Source organism: Poecilia reticulata, chromosome 12 (assembly GCF_904066995.2).
Source record: "Poecilia reticulata chromosome 12, P_reticulata-male-v2, whole genome shotgun sequence".
In the NCBI taxonomy this organism is placed as follows: Eukaryota; Metazoa; Chordata; class Actinopteri; order Cyprinodontiformes; family Poeciliidae; genus Poecilia; species Poecilia reticulata.
In genome coordinates, this window is record NC_088841.1 from 6,144,763 (window position 1) to 6,172,011 (window position 27,249).

The 27,249-nt window shown below is 39.9% G+C and overlaps 1 protein-coding gene and 1 long non-coding RNA gene across 9 annotated transcripts in view; one reads left to right on the forward strand and one right to left on the reverse strand.

Annotated features, from left to right (window-relative positions):
- The first annotated feature begins 7,129 nt into the window (after nucleotides 1-7,129).
- Nucleotides 7,130-27,249, forward strand: part of tnca (tenascin Ca) — a 61,903-nt gene continuing 41,783 nt past the window's right edge. For 2 of the 8 annotated variants that reach the window (XM_081613302.1, XM_081613303.1), the window contains exon 1: nucleotides 21,611-21,971. The gene's annotated coding sequence lies outside the window, so the exon portion shown is untranslated. Of the gene's footprint in view, nucleotides 7,643-21,610; nucleotides 21,972-27,249 lie in introns of those variants that run through there. The other 6 variants (XM_081613306.1, XM_081613307.1, XM_008423452.2 and 3 more) reach the window with 5 other exon arrangements.
- Nucleotides 16,972-25,485, reverse strand: LOC103473321 (uncharacterized). Its single transcript, XR_535000.2, has 3 exons — nucleotides 24,923-25,485; nucleotides 20,431-20,509; nucleotides 16,972-20,333 (listed from the first exon to the last, which is right to left on the reverse strand). It is a non-coding gene; the product is annotated as an uncharacterized LOC103473321 (long non-coding RNA).

The window sequence follows — 27,249 nt, forward strand, 5'->3', positions numbered from 1 at the left end:
TTGCTTGCATTAAAAAAAAACAACTAATCAGATCTACTTGCAAAGTGTGCAGTTGGAGTTGGGTTAGCATAAAAACACAAAACTGTAAGAAGTAAAACAAATTATGGTCAGTAATTGCCATAAAAACAGTTGAATTTGTCAGGACATTGTGGTTTACTTTAAACAAATCAATATCGTCAAAATAACCTGACAGGCTAATATTGCAAACCAATCAAACTCATCCATTCACCCTCCAAATCACAATAACTTTTCCTGTTTAATTCTTTTGGATCACACCAGCCAGCACATTCTGTGCACATGAATCAGAGATGTCAACGTTAAGTCTCCAGAACGGTTCCATTGCTAAGCTGGGCTAACGCACTCAAAGTGTACGTATCTGGATTTTTATCGGCCTTCGTAATTCCTCTCTCTTCAATTCTCCATGGCTGCAAAGGAGAAAAACAAACAAATCCTTAAGCGTATGTTAGGAAACCTGCGACGTCTCCAAGTAATTCCACAACGAAAACCACTTGGAAGCGACGAGAAGAGAGCCGGGATGGAAAGAGACGGGCAGATTTTATTTGATTTTATGGAACCAATTACATCTAACATCCAACAGGCACCTGCAAAACAGCATCATCTACCATGATTACCACGAATAGTCGCCAAGCAGACAGACAGACATGCAGCCAGATGATGGATCCAGTGGAACTTGTCCGCTCCAGGTGACTGTACATTGAACATGATGCCTTATTTATTGCAGTATAAAAATTGGGGTTCTGCAGGTCTTTTGTATGTTCTTTATTGAATGTTTAATATGTATAAACAGTGGTTTGTGTGTCACCTGTGTGACTGTGACGTCAGATATTTGAGGCAAAAGCAAAGGAACTGCAAACTTTCTCGGAAATCAATGAAAAGTAAAACTTAAAAGTGGAACAGAATTGGATTCATACCAGATCGAGTTCCAAAGCTGATCTCTCTCCATGTCCTTGTTTCAGCGCCTCGAACCCGGTTTGCATCCTCCGAGCCTCGTGGATGTTCAGAATCGTCTCTGGCATAAGCTTAAAGGACTGAAGACCTTGTAGAAGAAACTCTTACAGTTTTCACACTGGAATCCGTCAAAATTTCTGCAAAATCATTCTTAAAAAAAACAAGAAAACTTGGTGAAACTCTGAGTTCCGTTCATTTTATAGCCAAGCTAGATCACGCACACAGATGTTAGGTGTGTACAGATGCACTCTATCTTGGGCTGCGGTCACCAAATACAAATTGTATTAATTAGTACCGAGTGCTTTTCAGTGATGTTAAATATACGTAGGTTTGTCGCTGTGGTTTCTCAGTTCCTGTTTTTCTTTTTCTCTTTTTTTTTTGCAGGTGTAGAAGCAGACTTCTAGTGTGTTTTCTTGTATTCTCTTTATCATTCTTCCTTCCTCCGTTCTTACCAGAAGTGGAAATGACAGTTTATAATAAGAGACTGAAAACTTTGAACCCGGATCAAGTTATTCTTGCCAAATTCTGCAGCTGCTTGTTCTAGAGCGTCCAGACTCAACAGGGACCTCAAAGAAGTCCAAGCAGCACCGGTGACGTTTTCACAATCACAAACACCAACAGAAACAAAGGGGGAAAAACTCCTAAAGTCAGCGGAGTTACCAAAAATACTTTCTGTTTCTTATTAGAATTAGATAGTATTTTGTGCTCATTCACAAAATTGTAAAATTCACCTTTGATTGTGTGACCTGGAGGTTTTTTAAAAAAATGTTTCAACTCTCTACAAAAGGAAAAACATCTGCCTTTTAGATTCAGATACAAATCTAAAAGGTAATCCAGTGAGGAGGAAGGTTCTGAAATGTCATTAAATTTAGTGCATGAGGCGCATTCCTGTGCTCACTAGAGGGCACCAAGTATCCATCAAATAATTACTATGCATCTGCTCTGTTTGTGCAGAACCCCTTTATTAACAGGCACCCATAAAATAACAAAACGGATGAAAACATGGAAACTGAAGACAAGCCTACATCAGGGTCGAGCCGTTGAGTCTAAATGCTTCGCGTAGAAGGAACCCGCTCTCTCGTCACTCTGGCGCACGGCTAAAATAGTTTTACCTTTCGAGACAAAAATAAAACGTAATCTTTAAATGCGTTAAGTAAAAAGAAATGTCAGTTTACATTCACCTTGATATTTAAAAGGCTTGCTCAGCTCCTCTCTGAGTCACAAAGTGAAGGAAGTGAGCTAACAAAGCAGTGGTTACTTCCACAGGATGTGGTCGTGCAAGTCAGCTCAAATGAGGCGTTTTATTGAAAAAAAAAAAAAAAAAGTCTTGTCTTTCTGTTGTCTGGAGCTCTTTTGAAGGTCAAGTCAGTCACTTTTAACACTCGACTCGACGCACTCTCTTAGATGTGTGGAAGCAAAAATAAAGGCTCATTATGTAACATGTATTTACCCCCCCCCCGCCTAATACTTCTTTTTAATACGTGGTAAGTTTATTCTGACTGGATTTTGCACTAAATGAAAAGAATCTGGCATTTATGTTTTACAGAAATGTCGAATGCATTTGTGTTTCACATTCAAGAATGAAATGTTGACAAAAAGTTCCATCAAACAAACAACACAGAGAACAATGCAAACTGATGTGGTCAGTAAATGAAAACCAAATAAATAAGAGCCACAAGTACTAGCACGATATATCGGCGCTAACATCGGTATCTGCCGTTATCGGTAAGACTGGCTTGATGCTAACAACCGATATTTATTTCCAACTAGTTGCCGCTTGTTTCTGGAGGATGAACTGGGGAGGTTGGTTATGTGGTGATGATGTGACAGTGATGTTGTGCACGCATTTGAAGGATGCAGTCAGGTTTAAGACGATCATTTTGGGATTGAAAAAAACAAAACAAACATTTTCTTGAGTCTCATTGATGAAAACAGAAAATGAACTCAATATCTCGAGAGAATCAACAGGAAATGAACTCATCATCCTGAGGAAATCATTTGGAAATTTACTAGAGAAAACAAGAAATTAACTTAAAAACTGAAAGTTAACTATTGAGAAAATAAACTTGTCAATTTGAAAAAACTGAAAATTCACTCATCATCTCGAGAATATCACGTCGAAATGAACTCAAACCGGAAATTAATTTGCTCTCTCAAGAAAAGCTTTGTGAAACAAGCTTAACATTTTACAAACGCCACAAAATAATATCACGAAACACCTTCAAATACACAAAGAAAGCTACAACACAAAACGTCAGTAATTTCAAAGGCAGATTAAAAACAATAGCAATCTTTACTCCGAGCATAAATTCACCGATTCCATCAATTCGACGATTATAGATCTTTTTAAGGCTCTTTTTAAAACTGAAATGATCAGTAATTAACTACCTTTACTCACAGAAGATAACAATAAATTACTATTCGTGTTAACTTGTTTGATTCTTCCTTAGATACTATTCTAAGTAAATATACCATAACCCAGTAATGGCTGACAGCTTCACTGTTAACCGCAGCAATAACGGCACAATACGTCACACTGCATTCACGCGTATTTCCGTCAGACTGGATGTTCACGTTCTCTTCTCATGGCTGCAGAATCTCCCCACAACACTTTGGCTTCAACAGTTTTACAGACTGCTGAAAAGCGACGCAGTCCTTCAAGCGATATTTTGGCGTCTGTGCAATTTAAATATTTACTCGCGCTGTCACGTCTCGGCGCGCGCGTTCGCCAGTCTCACTTAATAAAGACGGATCTTAATAATGGCCGTTGTCGAAGCCTGCCTCGTCTGCTCCGCTGTTGGCAAGCGGAGAGCAAGAGGACCAGAAGCTGGCCTCTTTAAACCTTTTGTTTGTTTTAGTGTTTATAACTAATGTCCCGAGGCCGAAGTGAGGAGCACAGAACACGTCCCCGCTGCCAGGAAGCCGTGCAGTCGTCAGAACACGGACTGGAAAATGGCGTGCAGTCAAGAAACAAAAGACGCGTTTGAAGAAATCGGGCCAATTCGGCAGCAGTAGAGCGCCGATAAGGTCAAGCTGCAAACGATTAAAGGTTACCGCAAGGATTTTACAGGAGCAACCACTACCAATCCCAGAGCTCTGTTTTCCTGTTGAAGATTTTAACACAACGGGCTGCAGCTCAGGATTATTTAAGAGACTTTGTTCTCTTAAATTTACGAAATTATTATGACGAAATTATTCTGTTAGATCTGCAGAGAGTAGCTTCTCTTTCACAAGGTTTAAAAAAAGAAAAACACGTAGCTTTTCTTTTTTACTTAAATGAAAATATCTTGGGTCGGGTCAGTTCGGATTTTTGACAATCCTAACCGACTTCATCTGATTTAATGTCGGACAGTGAAGGGAAAACAAGACGTAAATGTAAACATTTGACATTAACTTAACTTTTACGCAGCCCAATATTACAACATTTACGACTATTTCTACTTCATTCATTTCTTCTCAGATTAAGCAGCAGGGTTTGAAGAAGCTGTTACATTCAGGGGGAAATGTTGCGTTCACTGCCCGGCTCTCATGTCCCACATTAGCAGAGCAAATGAAGCCGTCATTAAAATCAGGTCAGTCCTCAGGGTCTCATCAATACATAATTAAAACAGGATGTAGACACGGCTTCCTTTCTGTGGGCGGCTGGATCTGGATCCGAGCTGAAAACTCCGGTTTTGTCTTTAGCATGTTGGGAAATGCATTTCGACAAGCATGGCAGGTTTCTCCACCTGTGGGGCACTTGGTTTCACAGTGTGACTCACTGGAAAGGAAGATTTTATTTTTTTTACTATGCAGTTATATAAATGATGATCAAGATTTGCACTAACAGGCAATTACTTTTTTACATATTAAAACTCAACCAATCAACTATTTGTATGTGCTGCTAAATGTGCTAATGGCAGAGGAACGAGGAAAACTTTATCCACTATCATCGGTAGCCATGCTAACTAGCATTAGCATTCATGGTATGCTAGCTGTCGGGAAGGAGCTGTAGCATAGCAGAGAGCAACTGAGGGTGATTGGCATCGCTAAGACCCTCCTCCTGTCTCTGATTGGTTGTTTCTGAGGAAGTAGTGTATTTCTTTACGATTTATTACAGATTGTCTGTCACCACCTGGAGGTAAGTTTTACAAATATGTAAAAGACACATTTTTTATGAGGTTACATGCTGTCACTTTAAGATTTACCACAGTTGGAAAAACAAAAAAACAACAAAAAACAAGCTTTGAAGGGTGACACAAAAAACCGGCAAAAAAACGTAAAACAGATATTAGAAAATCCAACTTTGCAGCAGACACATGAACAGATAACAGAACATTGGACTTTATCCGACTCCATTTGCATTTTGATATCTTTCACTCTTGCAATTTTAAAACTTATTCATCTTTTAAGACTTTTCTGCTTTCACTTCCAATGATAATATGCACTCTGAATTTTGAACTTGCTCGTTATAAAAACGTATTTTATACGTTTTGGTTGACGCAGGTCAACCAAAACTTGACCTGCGTGCTTTATTTCCTCTGCTGCACCTCCGCTGTGGAAACAGAAAATCCTGTCACACAGGTAGCCACCCGGTGCCATATTTTTCAAACATCGTATGTTTGCTTGGAGACATAATTTCTGTTTCTGTTTCTACTCGCCGGTCTGATAACAGAAAAGGAGGGAATCCCCATGGCAACCAGTGACTTAACATTTCCTGAATTTCTGTTTCTTGTGTCACTCAGCAGATTCTTTTTTTGTCTAAATATTTCTTCCATTATTTGTTTAAAATTCCTTAGAAGTACATTGATGTGTAGTTAAGCTTCAGAAAGCAGCTGCGCTGCCAGTTTGCTTTGGCCACTCTGTTGAACTAATTGAATGTTATGTAATTATTCTTGTATGGCGTTTATTCGTCTTATTTGCTGTCCAGTGTTATTGCTCAAATTTGTCTCATAATACGAGGGGGAAAAAAAAGAGGGTATGTTTAATTCATTACAGGACATACGCAGAGAAAGATCACCTCATGTTGAGACACGCGTACCTCCTTCCTTCTGTGACCTGAAGATTTACTGGTTCAATTTCCACAACCACAGGAGTTTCTTACATGCTAATGATTCCAAATGAAGCTGATCGTAACTTAATGGTGCCATGGAAACGAGCAGCCAGCACTGGATCATTTTAACATCCGTTGAAATGTTTGAACTGAGGTGTTTAATCAGAGATGGAACAAGTAGCTATTTTCCAACAGGATTTTGCAATCAAAACAAATATTTTTTGGAGAGAAAAAAACAAAACTATGCCTGTAAGAAAAAAAAGCACTTAGAGCACTATGAGGTAGTTTGTGGAGAACTGCAGAATTTCAACACAACTTCAACCTTAAAAGGGAGACAAGGTTAACATGCCCTTTAAAATCTGCATTATTTGAAGGATTTGTCATTTTAATTGCGTTCAGAGTTGATTAACTCGTCTCGCGTTTGAGGAACAATTGTTCCGAAACCAATAAAGGAAAAGTCAAATGTTTCTGTTCATCTGTTCTTTCTCCCACAATTAGAATGAGTTAGTCTGGACTGGGTTCATTTGGGCTAACCTTGGCTATAATTGTCCAAACAATTTCTGTTCTGTTTAAATTAACAGCTGATCCGACTCAAAACAACAAAACATAAACAAACAATATTCTCTTTTAGTGTCTTTATTTCTCGGCTATTAAAGCCAAAAGCATTAAAAACCAACAAGAAGGCTGCTGTTTGTTGGGGCGATGAAACAACTGTGGATGAATCCTTACTGTCACTCATGACGTCCTGCTCATGCATGTTCACTACATCTGACTGCAGTACAACTTACTGAACAAAACAAATGGTAAAAGATATTTCTATTAAATGCAGTAACTTGAACGAGTTGTTAAAAACTCTAAAAATGGTGTAAGAAAAGGAGAATTTCATTCCATTACTTTGTTGTCTGCTGCTGTCGCTACTAAACCCAAACGTGCTTAAAGGCCTGCGACTAATAAAATCAAACTTGTAAATCACGCTAACAGGAACTTAATGTTCTTTTTGCAATAAGTTCTTAAATAAGCTTGATGTTAATAACAAATAACTCATACAGAGAAACAAAATTGACAAATAATAAAAAAAAAATCTAAATGTAATGTACTATAATTAAAAAAACAACAGCAGCAAACAAACAAGTGAAGTCTGGATTCCTCCTTTCTTCCTGCTCGTTATCACCAGCATCCAAATCCACCCGAAGGTAAGCCATATTTTACACTTCATGCTGTAAACTCTGGAGCATTCAGCTTGTAAACTTTGCGGTGGAGGACGGGAGCATCCAGACCACTGAAGCCAGACACGCTTGCCAGCTCTAATCTCTCGCTGTCTGCAGGCGCTGACCTCTTTCTGCTCGTCTGACGGCTTATTAGCCGTATTGATTTTGGCTTCTTTATGTTGCAATACTTCCTGCAGGGAGGCAAATCCGCTGCGCACATATCAGCTACTCTGGGTCACTAAAAACATCAAGTCAGGCAACTCCGGTTAGGTTTACAGTGGAGATTTTTCTTTTTGTCTGAAGAACGGGCCGTGATAGATGAGCCTTGTTGAAGCAGTGGCCTGGGTGTGACCAGCTTCGAGTCTTCTGCTGGACTTTTTTAATTTTGCGGGCATTGAGCCAGGGGACACACATGGCTGGGAAAGCTTATGCTGTAAGTGTTTTCATATATAAAAAAAGAAACCTTGTCTGCATGCAATATCTTTTTCTTATTGAAAATTATATTATTGTGAGGTGTAAGTATAGAAATCGTTTGGTGGGATTGACTCTTTATCCATTAAAATCTTGTTTGAAAATCAACATACGTAGCGATTCATAGATGCAGTAGTCCTACCTTTTAATCTTTTTTATTAGGTTGTATAATTAATGTCCATGCACAAAATATATTGGGTTATTTTTGGATATTTCAATTGTGTGAATTTTAATTTGTTGGCAATGTTATTGATATTATTACAGTGGATACCTGGTATTTTTCTGGTTTTAGGAACTACAAAAAAATCTGATTTCAGTCAATCTAAGGCTGAAATCCAAATTCTTGAGACCTCTTCTAAAAATGCATATTTTAATACACCAAATATACCTTAATGTGCATTAATATGCACAGCACAAACGTTCTTGACACTACCGAGGAAGCTAACATCCACCGTGTTCTTTATCTCCACTTTGTAGCGTTGCAGTCATGTATTTCAGCTTCCCAATCTATCACCCTTAGGTTTTAACAGCCAAGCAGGATGGAATTTTTACGTCTGATTTTTATGCCCTACTTCCAGATGTTTCGCCTTGAAAGCTGAAGCACTTGTGGTCAAAGTTAAATTTCAAATATAAACTAAATATTGAAGAATAGCCTGTCCTCAATAACTACTCCTAGCATGAAATGGGGGTTGGCCATGAAAATTACAACTGGTGCATCTCTAATTGTGCAGTTAAGTTGTCAGGACCAATCACCACACAGTGATATGACACATCCGTCCCACCATCACCCTTCCACATATTCCACACACATGCAGATAAAATAGATGTATGTATTTAGTAACAGATTCAGAAATACTGCTTATTTTTCCAAATACAACAATACAACTTGCTTAGAAAAGACATCTTAAGATCACGGTAGTAAAGATTTTAACACACACGTGTATTATATTTATGTACTCCCTTTTTCATATAAAAAGTTCAAAATTGTAATTATTTTTGAATATTTTGAATACAGTTGAGATATTTCTCAGAGTAGAGGTTTCTACGCCAAAACCTAAGAAATACAAAGCTTTCCATGAGGGTTTAATGTTGAGCTAATTTGTGCACAGAATTGGGTTTAATGCAACTTTCAATGAACGTTAACTTTTGAAGGATAACACGGGATTCATTTAAAATATCGATACACAGCTAGTTGTTTCACGGTTGGTTTCCTACCAATTGTCAGGTTGAAAGTTATTCTTTGAGCTACAATAAACATCCCAGTGTAAGTTCTGTGTGGTTCCGTTCAGCAGAGGGTTTGCCTTCCTAGCGGACAGATGTGACAGGGGTGGGGGGGAGTGGAGATTTTTTTCCACGAGGATTTCCAACCACGAAATGCCTGACGTCAAACTTGGAAGGTACGGTTCTCCGCCCGCCACATTTCTGGCTCACGCTGTGTGTGGATGACTGCCTTTCTAGGCAATGATCTGGCACTCGGATAGGTGTAAACTGGAACATTAACATTCTGACTCTACCCAACATCCCCCCCTCCGCCTCAATACAAAGGTGACTTCACCGGAGAAGCAATAAAACATTTAGCTTCACCACTGAGAAAATGTTAAATTTAGCCTCTTTCACAAAGTGAAAACTGAATTGCATTCCCTCTTAATGATCTACACATGTTTTATGGGGAATTTAGAGCACAACACTGAAGTGGGGAAAAAAATACTATACATTGCTTTCAAAATGTTAAAAAGTGTATAAAGTCGCTACAATCCATCAGCTGTAAATAAATTCCAGTGCAACCAGTTGGATTCAGAAGTCATCTAATTCTTAAATATATTTGATTAAAAAAAACATAAAATTAAACACAGATTATTGTGAATAAACAAAATTAAAATTTTTGCGAAGTGAATGAATAACATTTAGTTATCATTCCTAACACTGAATACCTGCTTACTGTCGTCAATGTAAAATTTATTTACATTTGTAAAAAAAAATATAAAAAGTGTTTTTGTGGTCAACCAGGTGCCATGGCAACCATTCAGCTGCGCAAAACACCTGAGTGGACCAAGCTCTGCATTCGAGGACGAAGCTTCTCCTCTGAGCTGCAGTTTCCAAGCTTCCGCCTCACAGAGCAGCTCCTCCAGACTAGCCAGCAGCAATCAGTAAACACCTGGTGTAAGTGAGCATCTGCTGAGCTCATATTTCAAGCTACTTCACTTGCAACTCTGGTAAAAACATATTTAAAGGGTTAAAAGAGAAACCATGTCATGATGACTTCCTGAAGGCGGAGTTCCACAAAGAGTCAGAGCTTCTTAAAGAGACAGAGGCCCAATTTCAAGGCGCTAAGTACAAAGTCAAATTTGACATATACAGCATTTTCATAAATGACACGGTTACTTGATTGTGCTATAAAATGACACTATGTGGCCTCTAAAACACATAACACTGCCCATTTAAATTGAAGGCGATAGAGCATGCCTACATCTATTGGCAAGTTTCTGTGTTTACATCACTGCTTTCCTTCTCCGGAGTCGAGTCATAGTGAACTTTTCTATCTTCGTCCAGTAAACTGTGTCCTCTGACGTTTTAACGAATCCCGTATTTTATATCCAGTTCCTTTTATTTTGACTTTGAAAACATTAAGTTTACAAGGAAACTCAAATGGTGTTGCAGCTCCCGTCTGCAGTAGCAATCCCCGATGTTTTCTCGATTACACGCCAAGTAAGTTCCAGTAATAAATTGCGCAAGCACACCATGTACAACGTTGTTTACCTCAGTGTGAATTATTTATGAAGTTGTTTCAGCCGAACTGACATTTTCCTGTAGCTTGTTGAGCATTTGGTCGTACCTGCCGCAGAGCGTCTCTGGATGTTTTGAATGTTTCGGTGGAGCCGACATCTCAGCATCACTCATCTCGCACGGCGACGACCGTCCGAGTCAGAGATAGATCTCCTTTTGCAAAACAGAGAAAAAAAATCTTTAAATCCAAACCAAGACAGTGAGATGTGTCGCTGTGCTGAGTGTGCCCATTAAATCTGACTTTGAAGGATGAAACTGTTTAGAACAAGTGACGGCCGGAGTCTTAATTTCATTCCCTTCTGCTGACGTAGGGAATCTTTCCTCTATCAATTCGCTGCGAAGGTAAACATTTAGTCGAAATGTGACACGTGGAGATGGTGGAGCTGTGAGCGGCTGCGTGCAGCTGTCCCTCTGCTGACTCAGCATTGGAAAGACGAGGGTTCCTTAAGTTAAAATGTTCCCATGACATCACCAGGAGAAAATGTGCTGCGCTGGAGTCCCACCGCTACCACTTATTGATGCGTCAAAGTCAATTTAGAAACTGAAAAACTTTACCAAAGGAAAAAAAATAGAAAAAAAGTCTGTCCCCCTTACTGATCCTGATTGTTCCCAAAAATGTATCGTATTCTGTATTCTGTGAATACGAGACATTTTGACATACCCGTTGTAAACGAACTCAGTTCGGTGAAGGTAGTGTGACCACCATTAAAGGCGTCTTGTCGTCACATCAGCCTTCAAAATCACTCAGGTCTTTTAGTTCTAGCATCTCTCCAGAACCAGAACCAAACATTCAGTTCTTACGCTTTGCTAATCTGGAACAAACTCCCAGGAAACTGCAGAAACTGCCAAAACATCGACTTCCTTTAAATCAACCTGTGCTGAGCTGCCTTTGATTCGTAATAACCGGAACATTGATCGACATTCTTGATGTGTATTCGTTTGACAAAATGTTGCTGAATGATGCTTTTGTGGTGTAAAGCACTTGGAACTGCCTTGTTGCTGAAATGTGCTCTACGAATAAACCAGACTTAAAACTTGACTGGGAAAAGTGGGACAGATGGTTTTTAGAACAAGTAGTTGGATTAGGTCTAGGGGAAATACCTCAGTAATATTTCTTTATTCATATATATTACTGACTATTTTTACTCAAACAAAATGCTTTAAAAGTAAGAAATCCTTCTTTTAAATTTAAAACGCCAAAGTGTACCAGATGTTTGTGGCTTAAGTGTATCATTGACGTTCTGGTTGGACTCCAATCGCCCGTTTGTGTATCTGATGATGTAGCTGTAAACCAGGAGCTAGTTAGCAATAGACTGACTGTGGTAGTCTCAATAGTGAAGCATATCACTCCTCCTGTCAAGATTTCACAGGAATTCCCACTTTTAGACTTTTCATTTGCAGTAGTTTGTAGTTGTTTGGGGGGTTTTCGGTTTAGTCCCTCGTTACATTTAGCTTCCTTCTTCCCAACCAGCCATGCAGATTTGTGGTTTAGCCATTCCTCGGGTATTCAAGAGAGCGTCGCCGCAGTGTGAGAATAATTCAAGCTCCCCCGCCCCCGAAGACTTTGCTTTCCATGAGTTCCTGTCGAAGAGGATGGCATAGAAATCCCTCGGCCGCGCGTGTAAAAACAGAGTAGCTGCTAACAGAGGCCAGCAGACTCTCTGAAGACCATCTGTCTCCCACGGTGGCCAAACGTCAGCTGGATGGAATTAGGCAGGTTCTGTAAGGGGAGGAGGCCCTTGGTGGAGGAACAAAGGCTTTTCTAGCGGGGAGTTATGGTTTGCACGCCGTACGGTATTTTGTCTCAGCCACAATAATAAGCAGAAGACGCCTGGGAAATGGAGTGAAACGAGGGTTTCCACGGAGCGACGGCGCAGCGGGAACGATTCGGTGTTCAAAACGTCTGAACTGAAACGAGAACACATACGTTCACAAAATCTAGAGGATACGGAAGATTAGGGCTACTGAAAAAAACAAAAGAATTCTCGTAATTCTGAGTTCAACCTCATATTCCTGACTTTTTCTCGGAATCTTTACTTTAATCTCAGAAATCTCACTTTTTTTCCTCAGAATTCTGATGTTAATTTTCTGAGATCAACAGTCATAATTACAGTTTTTTTAAAGTGGCCCTAATCCTTTTCTGTAAAAGGACACTACTTGCTACCACATGATTTCACTGATTTAAACAGGTAGCGTGTTTTTTTTGGTCTTTGATAAAGACCAAAGCCATTACAGATTAAAGCTCCAGTCTCATGTCACATGAAAGTAAATCAATGCCAGCAATTAAGATAAATAGCTTTAAAGTGCAATAAAATAAAACAGATTTCATCAGCATGACATGGGCTACTTAATTATTGAGTGTGTCCCACTTAACTAAATCAGCAATTGCAATCAGGACTCTGCAGCAGTAGTGGGTTTGGTCTTGGTTAAGACTGACACAATAATAATCAAATATGTTGAAATGCGTTTATCTGAAAAATGGCTCTAGTTGAGTTAGAAGGGACTACAGTACACCATAATAGTCAATATGATTTCAGCTCATTTAAAAATTTGGTTCAAAAGATAAAAAACGTATTTGTCAAAAAATAAAAATAAAATGTTCATGCGCTTAACCCAACGCTGCCCCAACGACTCCAGGTTTCAGAGTGCAGGGATCAGTGGGGCATGCAGGAGCAACAATGTGTCAAAACCCGTTATCACCCGCTCTCGTTTATTCCTTTGTGTCAGTTTTAATTGGCTGCCATGATTTCTCTCACAAGCAGGCCAGTCGATTAACTCGGGAAATGAAACGAAGGGAAAGAGGGAATGAATCACCACTGATTTAATAGGATAGCATTGTCTCCACTACTTAGCACTCGTTCCCGTGTTTTACTGCTTTATGTTTTATTACTGAAAGAAATTAAAGCTATTTTGTTGGAATTTCTTATATAATACTATAAAACATAGTCAGTAGGGAGGATGTTGCCCCTCTTGAGGATGTTAAAATTAGATTTTTGGTCAAGAAAATTGCAGTTGCAATGTTTTTGAGGCTTTTTAGCCCAAACCTGATCATAATAGACACAAGAGAAGACTAGATTTGACTTTTTCCTCCTGCAATGGACTGACGTTGTTAGCTCAGGTAGAGTAGAAATATCTTTTAATGTCCGTTGGTTGTATGTTTTGCTCATCTGAACCTGTGGAGGTCAGAACGTGTTTTCTTTGTAGGAGCGCCAAACTAAAAGAGTATATTTTGAACTGGGCTGTTTGTAAAGGTTGCCACTAGGTACAGATCGTTCGCCGCCATGCTGCGGCCACAGCGAGTACAACAAAGGGAAGTCGTCTCCGCGGCGTCTGCAGCTTTTTCCGATCCCGGCCGCCCTCAAATGCAGTCAAAAGCTTTCGCCAAACGTGATGGCAGGCCTTAGGAATGGCCACAGGAAGGTCTTCCGATGCCTTCAGAGCCTTATTAGTTCATGTTTGTAAGAGCTGAAACTTCTCTGATCTGGTTAGCGTCAATGTGTGGCCCGTGGTTGACTCCTAGTTAGGATGTGTGGATGTAATGTCGCCCTTGAGGATGCGGAGCTCTCTTTTGTCCGAGCCGCAGTAAAAGGATGCTGCTAAGCCATTCGGGGTCAGGATGATGATAGCTTTTAACTTTATTTTGTAGATTGCTGGACACCCAGCTCTCCCACAGCTGGGCTTTCGCTAGCTGTGGTGGGAAACGTGTGCAAAAGGTTGTTGATTGCGGTGTTTCAGTCGAACGAGAGACGCAATTAAAATTGGACGCAAATAGTTTGCCCATGTAAGTTGTTAAAAAAAAACATGTCGCTGCATTGTTCTCCTACCACTTCCTGTCGTCGTCGTCTTCTTCCTCCTCCTCCGCCAGTTGTCACGTCTGGTTATTTATCATGACTCGTGTGCTTTAAACGACGTCTTTATATTGCAGTTTTGCAAACCACACTCATTTCAAAAGTGCCGAAAAACTTCCTCATCTTAGCGCAAACATTTTTTAAAATTAAAATTATTATTATTTAAATGTAGGTGTTTTGGACAATTTTGAGGTCAATAGAGACGTAGTTATGGAGCATTTGAGTTGTTCTTTGGCAGAGCTAGCTCCAGCTAGCTAGACGCTAGCCAACTAGCTACCATTTTCTGGCTACACTTCAGTAACTTTTTGGGGGGGGGGAATTACTTTTAGGAGTATTTTTACTATTGTGTACTTTTTAGTTTTACTTGAGTAACTTTATTATGAAGTACTCTTACCTGAGTAATATGTTTGTATCTTCTTCCCATGTGAATAACTTCACTGAATGAAGAACAAGCTAGTTTTAGCTAAAAATTCACCAGACAGACAGACAGCTGCCGTTTTTGGTTAAAGTTTCCTAAGTTTTCTATTGAAAGAAGTTGATTTGAAAAAATATTTCTTTTGTCTGATTTTGTAATTGTTATTTAGATAAATAATTTTTATTTTGGTATTTAAAGTACCAAAACTTCCACATAACTTTGTATCTTGGTCCATTGAATGACTGATGTTTTTTTTGATCAGTTAGTCTTTTCTCAAGAACCGAATACTCTTTTGGACGGCTATTTTTTACTTTTAAGTAAAAATATGTTGAAGTACTCTACCCGCCTCTGTTCTCTACCATAATAATCGATTTAAACTGCTAACTTGCCCTTATTACTTAGTTTTTTCCACCCTGATCTTTCCCAGCAGTGAACTGGGTGTAACCATCAAACACAAAGTATAATAAGTTTATGAGATTTATGTTGGGTCCTACAAACTAACGAGTTCATCCAGAAGTAAGCCCTTCTGTTCGGCTGTGTTTACAACATACTAGGTTTGCTGATAATAAATCAGTTAAATACTCTGAGGGTGGGGGGAAATCTAGCCACCAAATAAACAGATTTGTTTCCATAGAAAAATAAGCGCGGGTGTTTATTCCCAAGTTTATCAGCGCATTAAATTTAAAGCAAACAGAAATCTAAATCAGAGAGTCGAAGATGAAAGTTGTGGGAGTTTTTACAATGCTTTATTAGAGGATTTAATTAGCTTAATTTTTTTTTTACTCTGAAATCAACAAAACAAACAAATAAAAAAGACATGCCTGTTTTAGTTTAACCATTTTACACCTAAGTTTCAAATGTCTGCCTATATATTTCTTCCTTATTTTAATTGCAAGTAGTTCTTTAAATGTCCTGTGAGAAGATATATTTACCCATTTATCCATAACAACTGGAACTTTCAATATCCAGCAAGTTATTTTCGCAATTTACTGTCTATTAAACAAGTGACCCCCGGATTAATTTCACACTCTGCAGATGCTGGGCTGTGAAATTACCATAATAACCCGATATTGGCTGGAAAGTGCAATGTCTCCCCTTTCAGAAATCGTTGGAATTTTTCAGATAGCGCCAAGTGTGGCGGAATTACGATACTGCAAATTTGGCCATGTTGCCGGCGACACGTTCCAATTTAGAAGGATTAAAGGCTTTGAATTTATGTCCAGGCCAAAGTTTGTGATCCACAAAGAACAACTTCTCTTCCATTCTCAACCATGAGCTCGCGTTAATTCAAGTTTGAAGTTTCAAGAAAAACTAGCTTGTGTTCACCTTCATGTCAGCAGCATTTGTGATATGGATTTGGGCAGCGGCCCAGGGCGGTATTGGAAACGGGGATCATATTGTCACCTTCCTAAAATCATGGTCTAAGTCAGGTTTAACACACCTGCATCAAATGATGGCTCGTTAGAAGGCCTAAGCAGAGCACTGACTTGCTGAGGAGGTTGTTACAACCACCAGGGAGAAAACTAAAACTTGCAGGATGCCGGCCCTCGAGGACCCACTTTGGGCACCCCTGGTCTAAGTAGTTTTTTTTTTCTTTTTTTGCCTAAAACATCTTTTGGCAAAAAATAACTTATAGACTATTGTCGATATAAGAACATATGCTCTCAGGTACAAATTATCAAAATTCTTTATTTCTTTCATGTGGGTGTCAACAGGGTGTTTTATCATACCCTGTTCGTACTATAAATGCCACTGCTGTTTTGTGTGTCTTTTTATCGCGCAATCAAGCGACTGCTACCTTCAGTTGTCGGCCTCGTTCAACACCCTCAAACAGCACAAATAAAACACGGTAGAGCTGTTTTATAAGAAAAGATAAAGATACACAACCTTAACCTCTAACAACATCTGTTTGTTGTTGACCCAAATTCCAGAAAGTAGCCTTTATGTCCTCTTGTTAAGATAAAAGGACACAAAAGGCATTTAGACATTTATGAAGGTAAACTATAGGATCTAGGAAAGTAATTTCCGAATTCTTTAAAAAAAAAAAGAAAAACTCTGCAGATTCCAGAATGTAACCTGTAAGTTTCAAAATATTCCTTGTACCCCCAGCATAGAAACTTGTATATTTCAATGAATTAATCTATAAATTCTAGGAAAGTAATCTGTGAATTTCAGAAATTTATATTCATGTTCAGCAAAAGCAAAGTGTACATTTCAGGAAGTAACTTGTATTTTCTGAGAAAGTAGCTTATAAATCCCTAGAAAGTAACTTATAAGTTTCGGGAAATCGCTTGGATGTTCCAGGATGGGCATCTGTGAAAGTAACCTGTAAAAACCAAGGAAGTAAATTCTCAAAATCTGTTAAAACTCAGAAAGTAGCTTGTAATTCCAGGAAAGCGCCGCAAGTCTCAGTAAGTAACTCGTCCGTTCTAACAAGTTCCTTTTACGCTTCATATGAGTCTGCTGAATTCCAGTCTAGAGTCAAACCGTCGGACTACCAGTACAAAAACAAAAACTCGGTAATGTTCCCCACCGTTTTATACGTTTATTTAGTTTCCTACTCTGCTGGTCATTCAAAGTTTAAAGAAAACCTCCTGTTTCTGAGATCAGAGTGAAAAACCATGTACTGCTTCTGTCCAAAACGAGACGCTGTCAACGCACAGCGCAGATATAATCTGATGTTTTTTGGGGGATAAGAGAGATTGAGTCAGTCATGGAGCTCAGTGGGGGATTTTAAGGCTTTTCTGACCGACTGACCTTTTCTGTAGTGTCACTGTGAGGCTGGGATTTGCTGCTTTGAGCCCAAAGCTCGAAATGAATTCCCATGAAATTTGAGACAGATGTCTGTTTCCCCCTACAGGACGAATAACAAGACAACGTCGAAAGGTTTCATTTTAATACTGCAATACGGTAAAACATCTCAGAACACTGAAAATATTTTAGATGTCCTCTATAGTTTAACACGCAGGGACCTCAAATGTGAATAGATATATGTTGGTAAATACTGTATGTCCCCTTTTTTTCAGCAAAAATAAAAAGATTTATTCTTAAACTTGAGAATGGGGTAACCTGCTTACTTATTTTTTTTTTCCAATTTTTCTTCTTCAGACTACTTCCTGAGGACTTGTGGAGGTTTCAGAGTCGGGATTGAAAAATCGATCCTTTTTTGAATTTGGCTTCAGCTGCGTACTCAGCAGCTCTGAAAAGCATCCAAACCATTCTTGAATTTTTGTTTTTTTTATTCTTTTACGTCATATTACAAGTGCAATTTTTAATGTATGTTTTGGGGGACCGTGGAGTTAAAAGAAACATCGCACCATTGGACGGAGATGCTAAACAGAAAACAACTACTGCAGAGTTCCGTCTTTCAGTTTGGAGAAAAATTTCAAACCAAATTTCTTTCTGTTTCTTTCCTTTTTGTTTCCTCTCTTCTTTGACTTTGTGTCTGGTTTTCTGTCTCTTTCTGTCCTTCTTTCTTGTTTTTTGTCTCGTTTTCTTTCTTTTTTCTCTCTTGCCGTCTTGTCAGTGAAGCTAGATATGAAAGACGGGTTAAGAGAACTCCCCCATTCAGTCCACTGAATGTGGCATCGCTTAAAGCTGAAAAATAGGAAGAAAAATCAAAACTCGCTATTGTAAAGTGAGAAAATTCTTAAGGAAAAGTTCTGGGTGTGAATACTTTCTCAATGTGCGACATTTTGCTTCGTTTTCCAGGCGCTTCTTGTGTTTCTCGTCCTTCTTGCAATGCAAACTGACAAAGCTACTTAGCTCCTGTGTGCCATTAGCCTAATCTGGATTTATTCCTCGCACGCGTTCCTCTTTCCCTCAGGTTTGTCGTTTCGGGTATTTTTTCTACATTTCGCTCGGAGAAAGCAGCAAAAATTACTAGTTCCCAACGTTATCTCGCAGGGAGGCCTTGTTTACAGTCGGAGTTCCTATAAATAACAGATAAAATGTAGATGAGCGAACACATTTATTTCTAGTCATAACCACACTCTCATGGCTGAATCGACTCCCTCGGACTTTAGGAATAAACTAAATGCAGAAGCGCCGTCTGTTTGCACCAACTGAGCTTCAAAAAAGTGATATCATTGCAGACCGTGGAGCATCTCGCTTTTTTCCTCTTTTTTTATTATTTCCAGGAACTGACACGGCCGGGGTTGTTCAACGTAAAGAATGGGTCCGCTCTCCGCTCAGCCCATCTGGTAAATTCAGATGTGTCCATGAAAAACAAAGAAAAAAGAGAGAAAGAAGAAAGAAAGTGTCCGAGCGAGGAGGGGAAAAATGTTTCCTTGAGGAGCCAGAGATGGATTTGAGCCTGTCAGTGATTTATCAGATTAAACCGAAACAGTGCAACCAGGAAGAGGCACGCTGCATACTGAGAGGATGACAGAGCTGGAGAGGAACTGCTGTCTTTTTGGCCCGATAAAAAGTCTACACAACCCTTTATTTGGTGTAAAACAAAACACAACTTTTTTTTTTTTATAAAAAATTTCAGAAGCTTTTGCATGCTTTCAAATGCATTTTTATTTCCCTTTCTTTGACAAATGCATGTGTAAAGAAAAGAAGAGCAAATATGGATGGCAAGGGGGGCCAGAGGGCGGTCCAGGGGCCATTTGTGGCCCTTGACAGAATTTGCCTCATCCGTCACAGGTTGTTGAAGCAAACAGAGCCTTTTTTAAAAAATGTATAATCAAAGTAAAACTGTTACCGACATAATTTATAATAATTGTAACTGACAGATGTAATTTCCTTACTATGTAAATTAAGTGCAACAAAAAGTATTTGTCTTTTTTACGACCTAAGTGAACAGAACCACGTTTATCCAGAGATGAGCGAAAAATCTGATTTTCATTCAATTTGGATAAATATTGTGAGCATTTTGGAAGAAATCCTGTTTTTATAGCTGCAGATAAATCTGTTCAACTGAGGCCAGAACAATTTGAAAGACGGATGCCTTTCTTTTACTACGGCGCGTGTGTAAAATCCTTTTGAAGTTTTGGATCTACGATCAATATTATCCCTGTTCTACAAAAAAGAAAAAAAAGGCGAAGAAAATAATCGCACTGCTTTATGTGCTTGATTTTAGTTCTTTCAACTTTCCTTTAACTTGGTGATTTTGGTCCAAAAGTTTGATGTATGGTATCAGTTTGTTCGTCAGAAAGGAGCTGGGTTTTGTGTATCGCTAACCTGAAGGTAAACGGTTAGTGTCCAGCATGTGTGGGGTTTGCAGAGACGTTTGTTCCCCTTTTTCCTGACTCCAGATTTGTTCAAGTCCTGGATGGAGGACAGATAAACTCCCTCTTTCCAGACATGACTGCTCATTGCCGTCCGGTCCTTCCTGTTTCGTGGATGAGCCAAACCACACAGTCACAGATGAGCACAGGGCAGATTGAGTAATGGCCATGTAGAACATGACCAGCACTTCCTGTGACAGGTTGTTGTACTTCTTGAGTTGTTGCAGGAACTCCAGTGTCTCTGCTGGTGTTTCTTCCAAACGGCGTCTGTGTGTGACGGCCGTCTCATGTCCAGAGAAAGGAGCGGTTCTCAGGACCTTGATGTAGCTGCATTTCCTTTACAAATGTGCGCAAATCTCTGTCTAGGTCCTGCTGAAAAAAACAAACAAAACTACATTACACAATTACAGTGTTTCCCTGAAATAAAAGCAATTACTGAGTTCACACGATAAGTCGTTAAAAAACACACCATCCATGAGACTCCAACCATTTCCTTCTTCTTCATGGTTTGCGCCAGTGGAAGCATCTGGATGTTGATCACGTGACTCCTGAGATGTAAAAAGGTTTTTCATTTGCAGTTTTGTGAAATAAACCAATTTGTCCAGTCCCACAAAACACTTCGTCCTTGCACCAACACCTTTACAGCGGAAACCGAGAGTTTTTTTCAAAATTGCTGAGCAAATTTATTTTCGAAATGTCAAATCGCGCAATTATGTGGTGAATGGAAGCACAGTTAGTGATCCACAGGGCTGCTGAGAACGATGTGGGGATCCAGAGTGGCAGGTACACGGCACGGCAAAAAGAAGCACTTTTCAGCCAGACATCTCAGAAAATTTGAGAACAATTGCAGTAATTTTCTAGAAAATAAAAAGCGGAAAGTCGAGCATAATCTCGAAAATTTCTGAACAAATTTTTGACTTGTCAAACTCAGAAATGTCCAATTTCTTTCCTGGAAAATCTCTGAGATAAACCTAAAAAATTCAAATTTGGGGGGTTTTTTTGGCGTAAATTTACTCCTTTTCTTCTATGTTCAGTGGCCCTAACTCGCCGTTGTACCTCGGTATTCTCAGGAACTCGAAAAACAAAAATCTTTTAGAGAGAAAGAGATGAAGAGATTTCTACTTGTTTTTGAGCTTTAATTAAATGTAAAAAAAGGCCATTTTGGTTCTCTTACATCATTAAAACCCTGCAGATTTGAGCTTCTTATCCACAGAAGACAACAACGGTTTCAGTAAACTTTACAAACACTTCCCTGCTTTAATCATCAAGTCAGACAATCCCACATCATTATAATAAAGCAAAATCGCCTGAAGGTAGACGTCTGCCATGCTGTCTGCAGCCTTTCCTCGACTTTCCTCTCATTTTGCTCTCCTTTCTCCCCCCCTCTCACCCCGCCTCTAATTTTCCTACACAACCACAAGGTCCGCTCTTTTCCTGTCATGACTCCCGGTAACAGTGGCATCTCATTTAGAGGCAGCAGGCCAGCTCTGCACCCATTAGCTGCAGCGGAGGGAGACGGAGAGGGAAGGACAGGGTGGCAAAAAAAAAAACTGCATGAAGGGAGGGAGAATGATGGCTATTTAAGGGGCTGGAGTTTAAAAAGCAATGTGTGTCTGACCTAAACACTCCTCAGGCTTTAAGACATTTCCTCCCACACCAATTCTCCCTCTCTCTCTCTCTCTCTCTCTGCTTTTCTTTTCTTTTCCTTTTTTTCTCTTTGACTCACTCTCCCTGTCAGAATCGGAGCTGAGCCCCAGCCTGAGCTGTGAGCGCTGAGGGAAGATAAGGAGCTCTGGCTGAGGGAGGATTGACAGAGCTGTCTGCCACCTTGCTTGGAGCAGCGACGGAAGACGGAGCGAAGCATCCTCCTTTCTTCTTCTTCTTCTTCTACTTCTCATCCTTTCCCCTCAAGAGAGCCGAGCTGAATTAGGAAGGAATCTGGAGGAGCTTCACATGTTGAATACAGAAAATCTGATCTGATCTCATCTGATCTGACCACACCAAACACAGGTAAGAAGATACAATCATAATACATAAGAGCAAAAAACAAAAACAAAAGAGCTTCCTATTGTTTCGGATGTTCGGATGCAGATGTGCAGAAGTAATCTCTGTTTTCCAGTTTTTGCCCCTACTGGGTGCACAAGTTGTCAAGTTTGACTTCAGTTCCTGGAAAGATCAAATAAAATCAGTGCATGCCGCATGGAGGGGGCGGGGGGGTCGTGAAATCCCCCCCATCTGCTGAGATTTTGCAGCTTCATTAATCACCAAATCCAGTTATTTCCTCCCACCACGAAGCTGAAATGAAATGAAATAAAAAGTGGGCAGCAATCAGAGTGGGGAAAAAAAAAAAAAAACATCTTCTCCCATCAAGTCCATTTTAGTTGAGCTGAATTGAAGTCCAAATGTGGTTGATTCGAGATTTTTTATTGTTTTTCTGGTGGAAAGTTTGAGTCACAGGTTCCAGTTCACGCTCAGCTGATGAGAATCGTAATCGTTTCTCCTTTTAAGTCCTGTCCATTAGCGTAGATTTCTGTTTCCCACAGAGGAGTCAGAGGGGCTTTTTGGTGTGAGCCTGGATCCCTAAGATGTGAGCTCACACACCCCCAACCCCCCCAGATGGACAGCTGGGTTTCAGCTCCTGAACACATTCCAGACACCCGGGGGGCATCAGGGGGGCAGATCGTAACTCACCTTCACACACCTCCTTGTTTTTCCTGTTGAAGGTGTTTAGCTTATTCCTCAGCTTCTGGTTAGGAGTGACTGCAACAGGCTGCAAAAAGGTGAAGGAGGTTTTTCTTTTCTTTTTTTAAGTGTATCTGTTTCTTTTTAGAGGGACTTTCAATAGAGCGTTGTGTTATGTAATACCAGTCTCTGTTTCAGCATACGACCTTCAGCTCTTGAAGCTTTTCTTCTGATATTTAGTGGAATCACATTTTAGTCCATGAAAATTATTTTCCACTTCAAATTTACACCAAAAAGCTTGCATGGTTCTCTATGATTTTTACAAAGAAATATCAGGAGTATTTCCAGTTCAACTGAGTTGAGCCCCTTTTACTCTGACACACTTAATAAAATCGAGTGCAGTTTGCTAATAGACAGCTCTGTGAGGGTTGGTTTGAGAACAACAGTCATCAAACAGGTTCATGAAGGAAACAGCAGACGGATCAGAGAGAAACTGATCGTACGCATTATTTTTGTCCCAGGGTCATGATGGCAAATTTTACCAGACGATAAATTATACCAGTAATTATTGCGAGAAACGATGATATCGTTATCTTGAGATGATTTTCAATCCATAGGGTCAGGGCCGTCATTTGAAGGATGAGGGCTCCGGGGACAGAGCTGGTTTTGGTGCCAAAATAAATACAAAAAAATAAATAAACTATTCACTCATTAAAAAAAACCCAGTGCATTAATAAATAGGTCTATACATCAGCAGATTTAGAAAGTCCCATGTCAGATGTGCTGTACATTCAGAATTTTCATATATTTTTGTATTGTATTAATTTGTAGAAATGTAATATAAAAAAAAACTTAATATGAGAGTTTTGTATTAGATACAACATAAAACATGCGTTAATTACAAAAACATTCCAGATCTTTGGGGCACCCCAAAGCTTTGCGCCCTGGACTACTGCCTCTGTTAGCCCTTATGTAAAGTCTGGCCCAGAATATATTGATAATGGCATAATACTGCAAGTTTGTGGTCTAATTTCAATTAAAAAATAATAACATGGAAACTGAAAGATATTTTAAATATCTAATAAAATAATTATAAAAAATAAACAGAGATCAAAAATGCAAAAGAAAAAGCACACACTACCAAAACCATAGAAGAAATGGATTATGAAGTGGGGAAACAAAAATATAAAGTATCAGAATACAAATGATCTAACTCCATTTTAATGTATCATGTGAATAATTGATATATTGCTACAGGTTTATCCCAGAGGCAAACTTTTGTCTGCAAGAAGAATAAATTTGCACCCAACTATGAACACACCAGCCGCACTGTGAAACATGGTAGCGGCTGCATTATGCTGTGTGGGGTATTTTTGCTGAGTTGGGACAGAGAAGCTAATTGTACAGAGCTAAACAAGCTCAAATTCTGATGTAGGCAGGTGAAAGGCGAAAATGACGCCTGACAAGGAAAAGTAAAATACTTCACAGTAAAAACATGAAGGGAACACAACCGGAATCGCAGGAACAATGATGAATGATGACATTATCAGGTGGGGTGGTAATTATCAACATGGGAACCAATGTGAGTACGATAAACGGAGCGAACCGCTGGTGACGAGAGCTGAGGAAGCCAAGGGAGGAACGTGACCAGACTGAACGAAATTGAGCGCAAGGGAAACAGAAAAATATCAAAGCACAGGAAAACCAAAACACTGAACTTAATTAAACACTCGGAAAGTTTGAACAGAAAAATAAACCATGTGCGGATCATTACACGCATCAAAGTCCCACACAGCACGACAAATACAGGGCGATCCTGGATGAAAACCTGTTTGAGACTGGAAAAAAGAGCTGGCGCTGGGGCGGCGGCTCACCTCCCCATGGTAAAACGGCCATAAACATGCAGTCAGAGGTATAATCAGACGCTTTTAGTCAAAGCCAACTCACTCGTTTGAGTGATACGGAAAAAATCCAGGCTGAAATTTGTTTCAGAAACTGCGGGCAAATTAAAAATTGCTTTTTGTATATGATTTTCAGCCAAATTGACTGGAGAATAAAATCGTTTGCGAAAAAGATGAGGCAACTTTTAGATGTGTGGTAGACACAGACCAAGGATTTAAACTTGTGTGTATAACTCGTACAAAAAAGAGTTTTTTAAAACATATTTGTTAAAACTGTCAGTTATGAAAAATAATTTTTTTTATAATTATGAAAATATTTTAGGTCCTCCATCTCCTCCCACAGCTGATACTGCTGTCTATGGTGGAGACACTACTTACAGGTTTACAGGAACTGTTTCTCTGCCGTCATCAGTGATCATGCTAACTAGCCTTAGCATTCACGGTAGGCTAGCTGTCAGAGAACAATGGGGTCAAGTAGGGTTATACAAAGGTGATTGACTCACCTAAGACCCGCCTCCTGGCTCTGATTGGTTGTCTCTAGTTAGCACTAGGAGCAATAGATTGTGGGAAAGACTACACACGGCTTTGTGCTGTAAAATCCAATGAAGTATGTGGTTGTGATGTTGCAAAAGTGTGAAAAAGACTCAAAAGGAATTAATCGTTTCGCAAAGTATTGATTATGATTCAAACAGCGTTAGTCACCAATTTTGTATACAGTTTTCCAAAAACGGCTAAAAACTTCTCGCCTCCTCTGAGGGATGTTTGGCCTCCAGGCGTGCCCGGTTGAAACTTATCAGGTAATCAGCTGCTGCATTGTTTTTTATCGTTACATCGGCCAGGGCGACTGCTCCTGTTAAGCGGCGCGAGATCGTTTCCAGCTGTGCCAGATGTTAAAAGGATGTGGATTTCCGAATGCATGGAAACTAAACATATGTGCACAAACAAACCCACAGAAAACCAAGCGCAGTACTTGTTTTCTGCTGACCACCGGGTCCCCGACACTCAGTGTTTCCAACGAGGAGTGTGTTGGGCCGGGAGCGCGCCGCGGGGTGTGTGTGTCAGTTCTGCGTCACTCATAGGAACCGATTGTGCAGACGTGACCGAAGCGCCCCTGCGGTTTGTAATTTGAGATTAACCTTCTTTTCTCTGTCTGGATACATGACAAGCACCTTCATGGAGTTTCTTTTTTTTTTCTCTCCTTGACTTTGCAAAACAGATGTCGTCAGTCTACAGCCAAAATTCCCAATATATATATTTTTTTTCCACGTGGGAAAGTTTTCCTGATGCTGCCAACATGGGGGGGGGGAGGCACTAAAGCTACGGTGAATGGATTATAGCTTAATACTCAGGTTATATTAGAGCTTCAGTTTTTCTCCCAAAACTGTCTTCCCATGTCTGAGTGTCAAAGATGTCCTTGATTCACCCCATTTCTGCTCTGAATGATGCATTCTGGGGATTTGTACTGTAACAATCGATGCACTCACTGTCCAGAAACGTCACATAAACAGTGTCTGCGTGTCTCTGAAAAGTGGCAGTTGCTTCATAAAACAACCAAGCGATTCCCTTAAATTTGGATTATAGCAATATCTATTTTTTTTGTGTCTCTTGCGTTCTACAAACTGTAAACTTGAAGAATGCTTTAAAAATGTGTTAAGGCTGTGAGCTACGAAGAACTGTTGTGAAAACCAGGCAGCTGAAGAGGCCGTGATTACGCTGTCATGCAGTTCTAATACTGCTACAGGTTAAATGGATGGAAACATGATTTCTATATGTGTTGTGGTCAGTTCGGCTTTCCGCTTGGTGCATATGGTACATGAACTGCAGGAGCTTCAGCAAGGAGCCAGAGTCACAGTCATGGGAGAAATAAACCTCCTATGACTGACAGGAAGAACTTCATAAGTGGTAAATGGAGCACAATAATTGCGAAATAGTAGCACTAGGAGGAGGTGAAGGAGATCCATCTTTTCACAGCTTATCTGTCTCATATTAAACTGTCACACAACATGGTGACAGTTTTAACAAAGATGTAAAAATTATATATTTTTAGTAAAAGTTACATACTGCAGCTTTAATGGTAGAATAATGAGTGAGAAATTTGCATTAACTCTACTGACCCTTTGCAGTCACTTAATCACACCAGGCGCGGAGCTATAGGGGGGTCTGGGGGGCGGCTGCCCCCGGGCCCGGGCCAGATGGGGGCCCGGGTCTGGAGGTGCCAGGAAGTGAGGAATGGTTTCAAGTCGCTTTAATGTCTTATTATAGATGGAGAAAGCGTGCCCTCGCCTGTTCAGAAAGGTATACGTAATGTTAAAGTTACTGTCCCCCTCGCCCCCAGGCGCCTTGATGGACGTCAGAAGTGAGGGATAGGAGTATGGAACATAGCAACTTAAATAGTTTTCCAGTGGTTTTTGCCAGTTTATTCATGGCTCCTACTTGTTCCACCCAAGGTAATTTGTCTGTGAACGTAACAGACCTGGTTGGGACTCATTTACAAAAGCTGGAATTAACTAGCTAAGAAACCGAGCCATACCTGCTCCGTCCTGACACGTTGATCAAATCCCAAGCTTTGCCTGAATTCACACCACGGAGTTCCGGAGAGCATGACCAAAAGGTCAATACTTTTTTTTATTAGCAAAAGCCCCCCTCTTTTGTAATGGGTTTCTTAGCTTGAGATAGTTTTCTTAATTGGGGTCACACCTGCAGAT